The sequence below is a fragment of the Aquarana catesbeiana genome, unplaced genomic scaffold, assembly GCF_042186555.1.
Source record: "Aquarana catesbeiana isolate 2022-GZ unplaced genomic scaffold, ASM4218655v1 unanchor236, whole genome shotgun sequence".
Taxonomy (NCBI): Eukaryota; Metazoa; Chordata; class Amphibia; order Anura; family Ranidae; genus Aquarana; species Aquarana catesbeiana.
This window is the reverse complement of record NW_027362664.1, coordinates 2,330,272-2,345,292: the sequence shown is the minus strand read 5'-3', so window position 1 is coordinate 2,345,292 and position 15,021 is coordinate 2,330,272. Positions and strand designations below refer to the sequence as shown.

The 15,021-nt window shown below is 47.0% G+C and overlaps 2 protein-coding genes across 8 annotated transcripts in view; one reads left to right on the top strand and one right to left on the bottom strand.

Annotated features, from left to right (window-relative positions):
• Positions 1-15,021, bottom strand: part of LOC141121958 (uncharacterized) — a 266,794-nt gene that overhangs the window by 46,187 nt on the left and 205,586 nt on the right. The window lies entirely within an intron of this gene.
• The window catches only part of LOC141121982 (uncharacterized), a 159,647-nt gene continuing 146,058 nt past the window's right edge, over positions 1,433-15,021 (top strand). The window contains exon 1 of the mRNA XM_073611767.1: positions 1,433-1,533. The gene's annotated coding sequence lies outside the window, so the exon portion shown is untranslated. The remainder of the gene's footprint in view (positions 1,534-15,021) is intronic.

Genomic DNA, 15,021 nt, shown 5'->3' with positions numbered 1-15,021 from the left:
TTGTACAAATTATTTAAAAGAGTTGGACTTTCTCTTTTTTCTAAATCTTGCCCTTTTAGGATTTTTTGTTCCAGTCTTGAGATATTGGTCCAGGGGTATTAGTATCCATTCTGTTGTTCTCTATGTTGGGGATTAACCCCCAAGAACGTAGTATTTTCAGGCCTTGGTCCAGGATGTTGATTGAGTAAGAGGTACCTTTGTAGTCCACAAGTAGTTTTGTGGGAAATCCCCATTTATAAATCACACTGTGGTTACGCAGGATCTTCATAATTGAGTTTAGGTTTTTGCCAGCTAAGATTGTGGCTTGAGATAGGTCTGAGTACAGGATTATACCTGCGTAGGGGTCAGGGAGAGGTGAATGGCGGCATGCATATTGCATGAGTTGATCTTTTACTCCAAAAAAATGAATTCTGGCTATGACATCTCTCGGTAGTTTCTCAGCAATATGATGCATTTTAGGCAATCTGTGGGCTCTATCAATTTCCAGCTCTTGTTGTGGAATTGATGGAATTAGCTCTGCAATCATTTTTTTAATGAAGCATTCCAGATCCACTGGTTTCACATTTTCTGGTATTCCTCTGAATTTTATATTATTTCTCCTACTTCTGTCTTCAATGAATGTAGTTTGACTGTAGTTCAAAGTGGGAGTCCACTAGATCGTTGTGTGCTGAGGTAAAGTCGCACATCTTATTTTCCATATAGTCCACTCTTTCACCCAGTGCCTCAATCTCTACCTTAGATTTATGCATAAAGTTTATCATATCATGCTGTAGAGCACCCCTTAGAGACATTATCATATCTTTGATAGTTGTGTCTAGTATGGGTTGCCCTGCTGTTGGTATGGCATTTAGTTTATCATCATAAGGGTTGCATTCTAGAGTGTAATTGTGGTCTGAGGGAGCTTTGGTGGTTTTACCTTTATTAGAAGAGATTCTTCTTCTTTGTTTCACTGGGCTCAGAATATCATCCTGGGAATCAGTGTTGCTGTGGCACTGTGGGGTAAAGTCCTTGTCTCCTTCTTGTTCTAAGCCTGCAGCATGTTTCTCTGTGTTGCAGGGAGGGGAGCAGCTGGTGCCATCTTGGTCTCTCTGTATCCTGGCCGGGCTACAGAAAGCATTTAATTTGCGGGGTCCCTCTCTCGCTTTCCACTTGGCTGACATGATCCTCATGTTCCCGCTGATCTCCAGTGGAGGTATATAACTCTCAGGGCTTACAAGTCGCTTTGAAGTCCGCTCAGGAGAGTCTGTGATAGAGGAGCTCCCTTACAGTGCAGCCATTCACTTCCTCGGCTGACCACGCCCCCGGGGAGTTATGTTTTAACCTTTGCCCTGTTATACAGGAATGGTTATTATGAGAAGTTTCTTGGGGCTACAATTCCTCTGAACGCCACAAGATGGTGATCTTACTTCTACCCAGACAGGAAGTCTCTATGGAAAACAGGAAGTGATGTCAGGTACAGACAGGAAGTTCCGGGTGAGAGGTGAGTCGGGAGGAAGTAGAGAGAAGACATTGCTGGAAAGGGCAGCAGACGAGGTAATAAGATCTTATCTTCTATTTACACCCAGTAACCCCCCCCCCGTCATGTCCGTCCTCTTCCTCCATAGTCACTGTGATGTCTTTTATCTCTAGCAGATGATGATACACACATATATAGTGTGGAAACCTCGATTAACCCCTTAAGGGTCAGAACATTTCCCCACTTACAGGGCCGGAACATTCTCTTCATTTTGGAGATAAATTCTAATAATATGTTCCTCTAAACAAACAGCACTGACAATAAATAGACAAGACAAAGGACAATTATTACACTACAAAGGCTGTTGGTCTCTGATGGTCTTTTCACCCCACCTGCACATACTTTTCTGACCTCCTTAAAGGAGAAGTCCAGCCTGAGATCGCCTGTCTGGGCTTCTCCTATGGGTTACAGGAGTGCAATTCATTTTGCACTCTTGTGACCTGTTTTCAGCAGAGAGCGGGCTGAAGTCCTCTCTCTGGGGACATCATTGGAATCAGTCCAGGCACCGCGTCATCATCAATGAAGTCTGGATCTTCCATGTTCCAGGACTAATGGCCATCTCAGCGAGCCACTGAGAGACTGAGACGGGCACTCCCCGCCCCTCCACAGCTCCAGTGAGTGCGGGGGGCAGAGCTGTGAGAACCAAGCCATCACAGATGTTAGATCGCTCGGTTCTCAGTGAAGAGGCGCTGGGGGACCGATGCTGCATCCACCTAGGTAAGTATGAATCAGAAAGAAAAAAAATCATACTTTTCTTTAAAGAACTTCTGCCAGCAAGTGAAGGAAGCTTTCACCTCACCATTTCACTGTTCTAGAAATATGTTGCAGGATACAAAATAGACCAAGAGAACAAACCCCTCCCCCCTGCTGACCTCCTACCAGCACTGGAATAAAAACCACACACCAGTAATGTGCACTACAAGGTCCAACCCAACAGACAGCAGTCTATGGTAACAGCATGACGAGGACAAATGCTCATTCTAACATACAAGGGTCCTGCAGCTTGCCAGATAAAGACCTCTTTAACGGAAACAGGCAATTACAACACGCTGGACAAGATCTCAGAAGAAACTACACTCCGAACTCTTCAAAACCACATTATCAAACAAAATAGCAATGCTAAACTTAAACCACTCAACGGAACAAACACTCAACTCCTTAAACAAGGCATTACTACAAGCAGCAGACTCAGTGGCTCCAAAACGTAGAACACACATCTGCAAAACAAACTCTGGATGGTTTAATGGCACTCTTTACTAAAGCAGGAATGCAGAAGAGCTGAAAGAGCCTGGAAAGAAACTCCACAAAGGAAAACCACACAGACTACAAAGAACTCACGGAGAAATATCACAAAGCAATCTTCAAAGCAAAAAAGGAACATTTCTCAAACACCATTTCAACAGCCTTAAACCACCCTCGGGAACTCTTCAAAATAGTCACCAAGATTATGAACCCTACCTGCCTAGAGCCCCCAGGAAACGAAAACCAAGAATTCTGCAATGAGTTATCGGATTTTTTTATCGACAAAAATGACAACAACCGGAAAACAATTCAACAGAAAAAAACAACCAACCTCATTCAACTAAAGCAAAAAGAAAAAATCGATACGATCATCACACAAGCACTGAATTTTTCACTGATCCCAATCGCCACTGACACCACCAAAAACATCATCAGAAGCCTCAAAAACAGCATATCACCAAACGACATCATTCCCACAAAACTGAAATAATGTTCCGACATCTTGGCTCCATCTATAACACACCTCATAAATCAGTCGTTCAAAGAAAGGACTGTTCCAATCGCCCTCAAACATGGCATCGTCAAACCCCTCCTAAAGAAACCCAACCTCGACCCTAAGGACCCTAACTATCGCAGACCGTTAACAAGCCTTAACACCATCTGCAAGATTATCGAGAAAGCAGTAGTACAACAGCTACAACACCTCCTGGACACACACAAACTCCTGGACCCTCTGCAATCAGGCTTCCGCCCAGGCCATGGCACAGAAACGGCACTTCTTAAAATATGGGACGACGCCCTCAAAGCAGCTGATGCTGGAGAATCATGTCTCCTGGTACTGTTGGACCTCAGAGCAGCATTCGAAACAGTGGATCACAATACTCTACTCATCCGCCTCACAGAAGTAGCAGGAGTCACAGATTCAGACATACAGTGGTTCGCATCCTTCTTAGGAAATCGCTCTCAGACAGTGAAACTAGGAGCATTCACCTCTGAAACCCGCGCAATCTCTTGTGGAGTCCCTCAAGGTTCACCCTTGTCACCAGTGCTCTTCAACATCTACATCCACCCACTCCTCAAAATCATCAGAAAATCGGACCTCTGCTTCCACTCTTACGCTGATGATACCCAACTCTACTTTCCCATCACCGGAGAAAAAGACCATCATCAGCGACTAGAAAAATGCCTCACTTTAATAGACGACTGGATGACCACTAGCTCTCTTAAACTCAACGGATCAAAAACAGAGCTTCTTCTCCTACACGCAAACCAAAATTCCAAAACTAAGACCCCATGGACACCGCCCACCATCTTTGGACAGACCATCTCTCCAAGCACCAAAGCCAAGAGTCTCGGAGTAATTTTTGACTCAGAAGTGTCAATGGATGCACAAATAGGATCAGTAGTCAGCGGATCTCACATCTCCTCCGCCTGCTACGTAGACTCATCCCCTTCGTCCCAGAAGAGGACAAAGCAGCAGTAGTTGGAACAATCATCAATTCCAGACTCGACTACGCGAACTTCCTCTACATAGAACTACCCCAATATCAGCTTGTGCGCTTACAACTCATCCAAAACACGGCGGCAAGACTGTTAACAGGAAAAAAACCTGGGAATCCATCTCCCCTTCCCTGAGGAGCCTACATTAGCTAACCGTAAAGAATCAAATCACTTTCAAGACCCTCTGCCTCACCCACAAATGTGTACAAGGAAACGCTTCTCAATACCTATGCGAGAAAATAAAATGCTACACACCCAATCGCATTCTTCGATCTTCTAACCAAAACCTCCTCCTTATTCCAAAACCCCGCTACAAAACAAAGGGAGAACGAAGATTCGCAGTCTAAGGACCACAGCTATGGAATGCTCTACCTTCTCACATTCGCATGGAAGAAAACCATGCCTTCAGAAAGAAACTCAAGACCTACCTCTTCTAAGAAGCTGGACAACACAGGACAGATCTAGTGCCTTGAGGCGATTCAGTTCGCATTTGCAGCGCTATACAAATCAATCATTCATTCATTTATCCTTAATTTCTTATGGCTTTAACATACTCGCCATAACAGAAACCTGGCTTCAAAATTTTGACTCAGCTTCTCCCGCTGCCCTCTCCCATGGTGGTCTCCATTGGACTCACTCCCCCAGACCCAACAGACAGAAAGGAGGTGGAGTTGGCTTCCTTATATCCCCACAAAGCACCTTCCAAGTCCTTCCTATCCCTCCCTCTCTATCCCTCTCTTGTTTCGAGATGCACTGTATTCGTCTGTTTTCTCCCATTTCGCTGAGGATTGCAGCAATTTATCGGCTTCCTGGACCTGTATCGCACTTTCTTGATGACTTTGCTGCCTGGCTACCCTACTTTCTCTCCTCTGAAATACCGACGATCATTCTTGGTGACTTGAACATTCCTGTCAATGTTAACAGCCCAACTACAGCTAAACTTCTCAATTTAACCTCATCTTTTGACCTAACCCAATGGACACATACTTCCACTCACTCCAATGGTAATACCCTTGACCTTGTATTTTCCCATCTCTGCAACCCTGGCAACCTCACCAACACCCCCTTTCATCTCTCTGATCACAACCTCATTACCTTCACTGTATCCTTGCCTCCAACCACCCATCCCTCCAAGCAGCAAACGATTACTTGTAGGAACCTTCGCCACTTTAACCTTTCTCTTCTCTATTCTGCTACTGACCACCTATATGACATGATCTCTTCCCTGTCCTGTCCTGACCTGACCACCTCTGTCGACAACAGTTCACTCTCATCATCGCTAGATGCACTTGCTCCTCTAACCACATGCAGAATCAGGCCCCGACCATTACAACCTCGGTAAACTGACAACACTAGAAATCTCAAGAGACATTGCCGTGCTCTTGAACGACTGTGGCGTAAAACCAAATGCCTGCAAGACTTCACCCTATATAAATCTGCCCTTCTAAAATACAATTCATGCCTCCATGCTGCCAAGCAAGCCTACTTTGTCTCTCTTATTAATTCCTTGTCATTCAGTCCCCGTCGGCTCTTCTCAACCTTTAACTCTTTGCTTCGTCCCCCACCCCCTCTACCCACTAAGTCACTCACTGCCATTCAATTGCAATTGCAATTGCAATTCTTGAGGACACCTCCACTGTGCGTACGTCTTCCCCACCCAACATACCTTGCCTAACAGCACAATCAACACTCTCCTCTTTTGAACTGGCTACTACTGAGGAGGTTACAAAACTTTTCTCAGATTCCCACCTAACCAATTGTCCCCTGGATCCTGTTCCCCCACAACTACTATGGTCACCCTCTTCTTCTATCCTATGCTCCCTCACTCACAACTTCAATCTCTCCCTCTCTAGTGGCACCTTCCCCTCCCCTCCCAAACATGTGCAGATCACTCCCATACTTAAAAAGCCCTCACTGGACCCCACCAACCTAAACAACTTAAGACCCATCTCATTGCTCCCATTCACCTCTAAACTTCTAGAACGCTTAGTCTACAACCGTCTTAGCTTCTACCTCAGTGAAAATAACCTTCTTGACCCCTTACAGTCTGGCGTTTGCTCGCAGCACTCCACAGAAACTGCCTTACTAAAACTTACTAACGATTTACTGCTAAAACCATCGGCCACTACTCCATACTTCTACTACCTGACCTCTCTGCGGCCTTTGATACTGTTGACTAGGGATGAGCTTCATGTTCGAGTCGAATCCATGTTCGACTCGAACATCGGCTGTTCGATCATTCGCCGAATTGCGAACGATATGGGCCGTTCGCGCCCAAATTCGTGTGGCGCGTCATGGCCCATAATTCACTGCGGCATCGCAGTGCATTGCTGGCTGATGATTGGCCAATCATGCACTATGACCCGCATGCTTGGCCAATCACAGCGCCGTCGGTAGAGAGAGCTGTAATTGGCCAAAGCCAGGGTGGCTTTGGCCAATTATGGCTCAGGGGGATTAGAACACGCCCCACACTATATAAGGCCACCTGCACGGCGGCCCTGTGCAGTGTGTTCCGGCGTGATGAGAGATAGACAGAGAGACAGTGTCATTTCATTTGAGTTAGCTAGATTAGGCAGGACAGTCAGTGAGTTAGCTGCACTTACAGTGTATTGTGTATATATATGCATCCCAGGTGTTGTGTATATATATATATATATATATACACTGTATTCAGTTTAGCTAGATCCGTTCCTGTTATCTTACTACTGACAGGCAGGCTTGTCTTGTCACAGTTTTTACAGCTACCTGAAGAAAATTGCTGGTGTTCTTTTGATCCTATTAGTACCACAGTCAGGCAGCTAGACTATTTACAGTTAGTGTAGTGCGTCCTGCTCACAGTGTTCAGCTAAAACTACAAGTTAGTGTAGTGAGACCTCTGCACAGTGTTCAGCTAAAGCTACAAGTTAGTGTAGTGCGTCCTGCTCACAGTGTTCAGCTAAAACTACAATTTAGTGTAGTGAGACCTCTGCACAGTGTTCATCTAAAGCTACAAGTTAGTGTAGTGCGTCCTGCTCACAGTGTTCAGCTAAAGCTACAAGTTAGTGTAGTGAGACCTCTGTACAGTGTTCAGCTAAAGCTACAAGTTAGTGTAGTGCGTCCTGCTCACAGTGTTCAGCTAAAACTACAAGTTAGTGTAGTGAGACCTCTGCAAAGTGTTTATCTAAATCTACAAGTTAGTGTAGTGCGTCCTGCTCACAGTGTTCAGCTAAAACTACAAGTTAGTGTAGTGAGACCTCTGCACAGTGTTCATCTAAAGCTACAAGTTACTGTAGTGCATCCTGCTCACAGTGTTCAGCTAAAACTACAAGTTAGTGTAGTGAGACCTCTGCACAGTGTTCATCTAAAGCTACAAGTTAGTGTAGTGCATCCTGCTCACAGTGTTCAGCTAAAACTACAAGTTAGTGTAGTGAGACCTCTGCACAGTGTTCAGCTAAAGCTACAAGTTAGTGTAGTGCGTCCTGCTCACAGTGTTCAGCTAAAACTACAAGTTAGTGTAGTGAGACCTCTGCACAGTGTTCAGCTAAAGCTACAAGTTAGTGTAGTGCGTCCTGCTCACAGTGTTCAGCTAAAACTACAATTTAGTGTAGTGAGACCTCTGCACAGTGTTCATCTAAAGCTACAAGTTAGTGTAGTGCGTCCTGCTCACAGTGTTCAGCTAAAACTACAAGTTAGTGTAGTGCGTCCTCCTCACAGTGTTCAGCTAAACCTACAAGTTATTTTTTCGCAAGCTCTGCACAGTGTTCACCTAAAGCTACCTGTAGAAGGTTGGTGGGGTTTTCCTGATCCTATCACTACCGCAGGCAGCTAAATAAGCTACAAGTTAGTTTTTGTGCAAGCTCTGCACAGTGTTCAGCTAAAGCTACCTGTAGAAGGTTGGTGGTGTTCTCATACTACAGGCAGGCAGTTGATTTTGCTAGCTGCAGTATCAGTGCATATATATATATATATATATATATATATATATATATATATCCCAGCTTAGTGCTACAGGCCATTAGTATGTCTGGAAGGCCAACAAGGAGAGGCAGACAGTCACAAGCCAATAAAAAAGGGCAAGCAGGCTCTGTGTCTAGTGCTGGTCGTGGAGACGGTGCATCCTCATCAGCACGTGGCTGTGGGACACGCTTGGCCTTTTTTTTGGCAGCTGGCCGTGTTGAGCCGCAACATGCGGAAGACTTGGTCGAGTGGATGACCAAGCCATCCTCATCCTCCTCATCCTCTCTCACCCATGCTCAGGGTACTTTGTCTGGCAAAGGAGCGGCCTCCTCCCTCGGCTCAATGTCATCAGTGACTCCTTCCCTAGCCCCACAATGTCCTGAGGAGTCCCTCGAACTGTTTGACCACAGTGTTGGGTACATGCTCCAGGAGGATGCCCAGCATTTGGAAGACTCTGATGATGATACTGAGCTAGATGAAGGCAGTAACGTGAGCACGGACAGAGGGGGTGCCCAAGGAGGACAGCAATCTGGCAGTCATGCTCCCCCTGCTGCAGCATACTGCCAGGTTTGCTCCAGTGATGAGGAGGGAGGGGATGATGAGGTCACTTACTTAACGTGGGTGCCTGATAGGAGAGAGGAGGAGGAGGTGGCACATCACCAACGAGGCAGGATGCCCTCCAGGGGCCAGCCTAAGGGCAGCACACTGACTGCATCACACCCCAAAGCTCCACATGTGCAGGGCACTGCAGTCTCTGCGCGTTATTCAAAAAGTTCTTTGGTGTGGGCCTTTTTTGAGACGAGTGCATCAGATCGCACTGCTGCTATTTGCAACATATGTCTCAAGCGTATCTCGCGTGGCCAAAACATCTCCTGCTTGGGTACCACATGCTTGACCAGACATATGTTGACCTGCCATGCAGTTCGTTGGCAAGCGTATCTAAAAGACCCACACCAAAGAGGGCCTCTCCTTGCTCCTCATCAGCTGAGATCTCCAACCCCACTATAACTTCAGTCCTCTCTGAGACCTGCACTGAGAGGAATGAAGGTGTAGAATTAGGTGTGTCACAGCCAATTACTTGTGGGCAATCTGCTTTCGGTACACCGATGTCAGATTGTACCAGGCAAATTTCCCTGCCCCAGCTGCTGCACCGCCAAAAGAAGTTTGCTCCCAGCCATCCACATGCCCAGTAGTTGAATGCTAGCTTGGCAAAATTGCTAACACTTCAACTGCTGCCTTTTCAGTTGGTAGACTCTGCCCCCTTCCATGAGTTTGTGGAATGTGTGGTTCCTCAGTGGCAGGTACCTAAACGCCACTTTTTCTCATGGAAGGCGATTCCGGCTCTCTACCGGCATGTGGAAGGCAATGTCCATGCCTCGCTGGACAGGGCGGTCAGCGGTAAGGTGCATATTACCGCTGACTCATGGTCCAGCAGGCATGGACAGGGATGTTACCTAAGTTTCACAGCGCATTGGGTGACTCTGCTGGCAGCTGGGAAGGATGCAGGACAAGGTGCAGTAGTGTTGGAGGTTGTTCTGCCACCACGCCTCCAAAATGCCACTACTAATGATTGTGACACACCTCTCTCCTCCACCCCCTCCTCTTCTTCTTCCTCCATGGCCTCTTCCTGTGCTTTGTCCTCAGAACCAGCGGTGCTCCGTAGGCGTTCAAGGGGCTACGCATGTACGCAGGCCAAAAGATGCCATGCGGTGCTTGAGCTGGTGTGCTTGGGGGACAGGAGCCACACTGGGGCAGAGGTTCTGTTAGCTCTGCAGGGGCAGGTTCAGAGGTGGTTGACGCCACGCCAACTTAAGGCAGGAATGGTGGTTTGCGACAATGACACCAACCTCCTCTCTGCCCTCCGACAGGGACAAATGACCCATGTGCCCTGTTTGGCTCACGTCCTTAACTTGGTGGTGCAGCGGTTCTTGGGCAGGTACCCAGGCTTACAGGATGTCCTGAGGCAGGCCAGGAAAGTCTGTGTGCACTTCCGCCGGTCATATAATGCCAGTGCTCGGCTGGCGGACCTCCAAAAGGAGTTTAACCTGCCCAAGAACCGCCTAATCTGTGACATGCCCACCAGGTGGAACTCAACGTTGGCCATGCTGCAGCAGCTGCACATGCAGCAGAGGGCCATCAATGAGTACCTGTGCGACTATGGCACCAGGACAGGGTCAGGGGAGCTTGGTTTTTTTTCCCCACGCCAGTGGGCCATGATCAGGGATGCATGCACTGTCCTGTCACCATTTGAGGAGGCCACAAGGATGGTGAGCAGTGACAGTGCATGCATCAGTGACACTGTCCCCCTTGTCCACCTGTTTTGAGCACACGCTGCATGGAATAATGGACAGGGCACTTGAGGCAGAACAGAGGCAGGAAGAGGAGGACTTCCTTAGCTCTCAAGGCCCCCTTTATCCAGTGTTCCTGCGTGCCCTCCGATCACACAGGAGGAGGAGGAGGATTGTGTCAGTATGGAGGGGGAGCCTGGCACTCAGCATCAGCAGCAGTCTTTAAGGGATCATTTAGAGTCCCAAGAAACACATGAACTTGTACGTGACTGGGAGGAGGTGGCTGCAGACCATGTCATCCTTAGTGACCCAGAGGACTCCGGACCGAATGCCTCAGCAAACCTACGCTGCATGGCCTCCCTGATCCCACAAATTCGTGGTATCAAGGAGAAGGACCAATACTGGCTGGCAACCCTCCTTGATCCACGTTACAAGGGTAAGGTTGCGGACCTTATCTTGCCATCGCAGAGGGAGCAGAGGATGAAACATCTTCGGGAGGCCTTGCAGAAAGGTTTGCAACGTTCCCAGAGACTGGGAGGTTACAAACTCCTGTTTCTGGACAACGTGTTGCTGAGGCTTCGGTCAGTCAAAGAAGGAGCGGCGGAGAAGGTGGCTGTCTGACCAATGCGTTCAGACAATTTTTTAGTCCGCAGCCCCAAGGTATGATCGGTTCCAGCAACCATCACCAGCGTCTGTTTAACATGGTGCAGGAATACCTAGGGGCAAGATCTGACTTGGACACCTTTCCCACCGAAAATCCTCTAGTTTACTGGGTCTTGAGGATGGATCACTGGCCAGAGCTTGCACACTATGCAATTGAGCTACTGGCCTGTCCTGCATCCAGCGTTCTTTCGGAACGCACATTCAGTGCTGCCGGAGGCTTTGTAACCGATCACAGGGTGCGTCTGTCCACCGACTCGGTCGATCGACTGACCTTCAAAAAAATGAATCCGTCTTGGATCACCACCAGCTACCAAGCACCTGATGCTGATGTAACCGAATATTTAAATCTCAGATCCCTTCAAAGACTGCCTATGCTGATGCTGAGTGACTATCCTGAGTAATTATCCTCTTCTTCCTCAATGATCACGCTGATAGCTTGTAAGAACATTTTTGGTTCTGGGCGCCGTCACCAGTGCCTAAGGCCCAATTTTTCAGCCCCTGTTTAACAGGGGCGTGTAATTACAATTTTTGATGCAATACTGTGCAGCAGGGCTCGTTCCTGCGTTCCAACTAGAGTATCTGTGAGGACTTACAGTGTTGTGGCACCAGCACCACCACCAAAGGCCCAATTTTTCTGCCCCTGTTCAACAGGGGCATGTAATTACAATTCTTGATCTAATATTTCACAGCAGGGCCCTGTGAGGGCTTACAGTGTTGTGGCCACAACAACACCTAAGGCCCAAATTTCTACTGATGCTTTATCACCAATCCTTGTTTCACAAAAAAACCCACATTTTCAAAAAACATTTGTTATTGGGACAAAAAGTGAGGTGAAATCTTCTGAAGAGGAGCACAGACAGCAAAACAAATGTCACAGGGGTGATAACCCTTCCCCTATGTTTTCCAAAAAGCTTAAAAAAGATTTTTTGGCTGGAGCTAAACACGTTAAAAATCTACCCATTCAAAATGACAAACAGATTCTACTTAACAACAAACCTACAGTCCCTGTCTTGTTTGCACCGCCTGTTTACTGCTGTTCAGAGTATATAGGGCCTGGTGGCCCCACACCTTTCCTTTTTTTAATTTGGGTGCAGGGTTCCCCTTAATTCCATACAAGGCCCAAAGGGCCTGGTAATGGACTGGGGGGTACCCATGCTGTTTGTCTCACTGATTTTCATCCATATTGCCAGGACCCGACATTACATTAAACCCGCAAGCAGTTTTAAATGAGATTTTTTCCTTTAAAAATGACATTTTGTATGGGGACTGTTCTAAGCACGGGAAATACGCGCCACTTTACAGGCATACTATAGACACCCCCCAGGTACGATATTTAAAGGAATATTTCACTTTTTTTTTTTACTTTAAGCATCATTAAAATCACTGCTCCCGAAAAAACAGCCATTTTTAAAAATTTTTTTTGCATTGATACATGTCCCCTGGGGCAGGACCCGGGTCCCCAAACCCTTTTTAGGACAATACCATGCAAATTAGCCTTTAAAATTAGCACTTTTGATTTTGAACGTTCGAGTCCCATAGACGTCAATGGGGTTCTAACGTTCGTGCAAATTTTCGGTCCGTTCGCAGGTTCTGGTGCGAACCGAACCGGGGGGTGTTCGGCTCATCCCTACTGTTGAACACCGTTTACATATGCGGGCGTGACTTCCGTATGTGTTTTCTTCGCTGCGCGAGCTCGCGGGGATGGGGGCGCTTTAAAATTTTTTTTTTTTTTTTTTTTTTATACTTGTAAATTGTGTTTAAAAAAACATTTTTTTTTTAAATTTTATTGCTGTCACAAGGAATGTAAACATCCCTTGTGACAGTAATAGGTGGTGACAGGTACTCTTTATGGAGGGATCGGGGGTCTAAAAGACCCCAAATCCCTCCTTTGCACTTCACAGTATTCAGATCGCCGAAAACGGCGATTCTGAACACTGTATATTTTTTTAAAACCGGCGTCATTGGCAGCCGAGTAAATGGGAAGTGACGTCATGACGTCGCTTCCGCGTTTACATTGAGAAGGCTGAAACGAAGCCGCCCACAGCTTCGTTCCAGCCCGCCCCCAGCTGCCGAAGGCGGCCGATTGGGCACCGGGCTTCCCGATCGCACGGGAGGCCCGGTAAGAGCGGCGGGAGGGGGGATGTCCCCTCGCGCTCCTCCTGTATAACAGCCGAGCAGCTTTTAGCCGCATCGGTTGTTATATACGGGTAGCCGATCGCCGGCTCGAAACAACAGTACCGGGATGATGCCTGCAGCTGCGGGCATCATCATGGTATAACCCCGGAAAGCCGAGTACGCAGATGTGCGTACGGTCGGCGGGAAGGGGTTAAATGCCGATGACACCCAAATCTATCTGTCTACTCCTCACCTCACTCCTTCAGTCTCCTCTCGCAATACTAACTTACAAACTGACATATCAGCATGGATGTCACACCACTTCCTTAAACTAAATCTCTCTAAAACCAAGCTATTATTATCCCCCCTCTGCCCGTGCCCCCCTCCATGACTTTTCCATCAAAATCAACAATGCAATCATCAGTCCCTCCCCTCATGCCAGGGTACTGGGTGTAATCCTAGACTCTGACTTGTCCTTTTAGCCTCAAATCCAATCGTTGTCAAAAGTTTGTAGAATTCACCTCCGTAACATCCCTTAAGTTCGCCCCTTTTTAACAAATGAAACCATCAAGCTCCTCACTCCCTTGTTATCTCTCGCCTTGACTATTGCAACTCCCTTCTCATTGGCCTGCCTCTCCATAGGCTCCTCCCCTCTTCAGTCTATCATGAATTCTGCTGCCAGACTTATCCACCTTACCAACCACTCAGTGTCTGCCAATCCTCTCCTCCAATCCCTACACTGGCTCCCAATCAGTGTCCACCAACCCTCTCCTCCAATCCCTACACTGGCTCCCAATTGCCCAGCGAATTAAGTTCAAAATACTAACCACACCATACAAAGCCCTTCACAACTCTGCCCTGAGCTACATCACCAATCTTATCTCCAAATATCACCCAAACCATCCTCTCCGCTCAAGACCTCCAACTCTCAAGCTCCCTCGTCTCCCGGATATCTCCAGAGCCTCTCCCATCCTCTGGAACTCGCTACCTCAAACTGTCCGACTATCCCCTACTCTTGCTACCTTCAGGCGATCCCTGAAAACTCATCTCTTCAGGGAAGCCTATGACGCCTCTAACAAATCATTTACCACTTCCATCAGCTCATTCCCCACAGTTACAACCTTTTGTACCACCTGCCCCACTCTATTAGATTGTAAGCTCTTCTGAGCAGGGCCCTCTTAATCCTCTTGTATTTTATTGTATTATAACTGTATTGTCACCTTTTTATACTGTAAAGCGCTGCGTAAACTGTTGGCCCTATATAAATCCTGTATAAAATATGTTGTTTTCATTATTTTCTATGGGCATTCCATTTTATTCCATTATTCTCTATGGTCATTCCATCTCCCTGTTATAGTCTATGGGCATTCCTTTCTGTCATTATTTTTAGTATGTCCCAGCAAAATCCATTCCCATCATTAGGAGCTCTGGAGAAAATGGTCTGCTATTTACACTCCGTTCCTCCGCACGTCACCTGATCACATGAGAGCTTTCACAGATCCCTGACAGATTTCTGTATGGTAAAGGTCAAAGTTCACTCTTCAGTTTAGGAGAGGAAGGACACACCCAGAAATAATGATTTGGTTTTCACAGGAGCCTCATATAGAGGGCCCCTCAAATCTCGCCCTCCAAATGTCCATTCACCCACAGTCTATATGTCCTATGACATCACACTGACCTCACAGCTCCTCCTCCCAATGTAGCTCCATCCAGAGTCTATATGTCCTATGACATCACACTGACTTCACAGCTCCTCCTCCC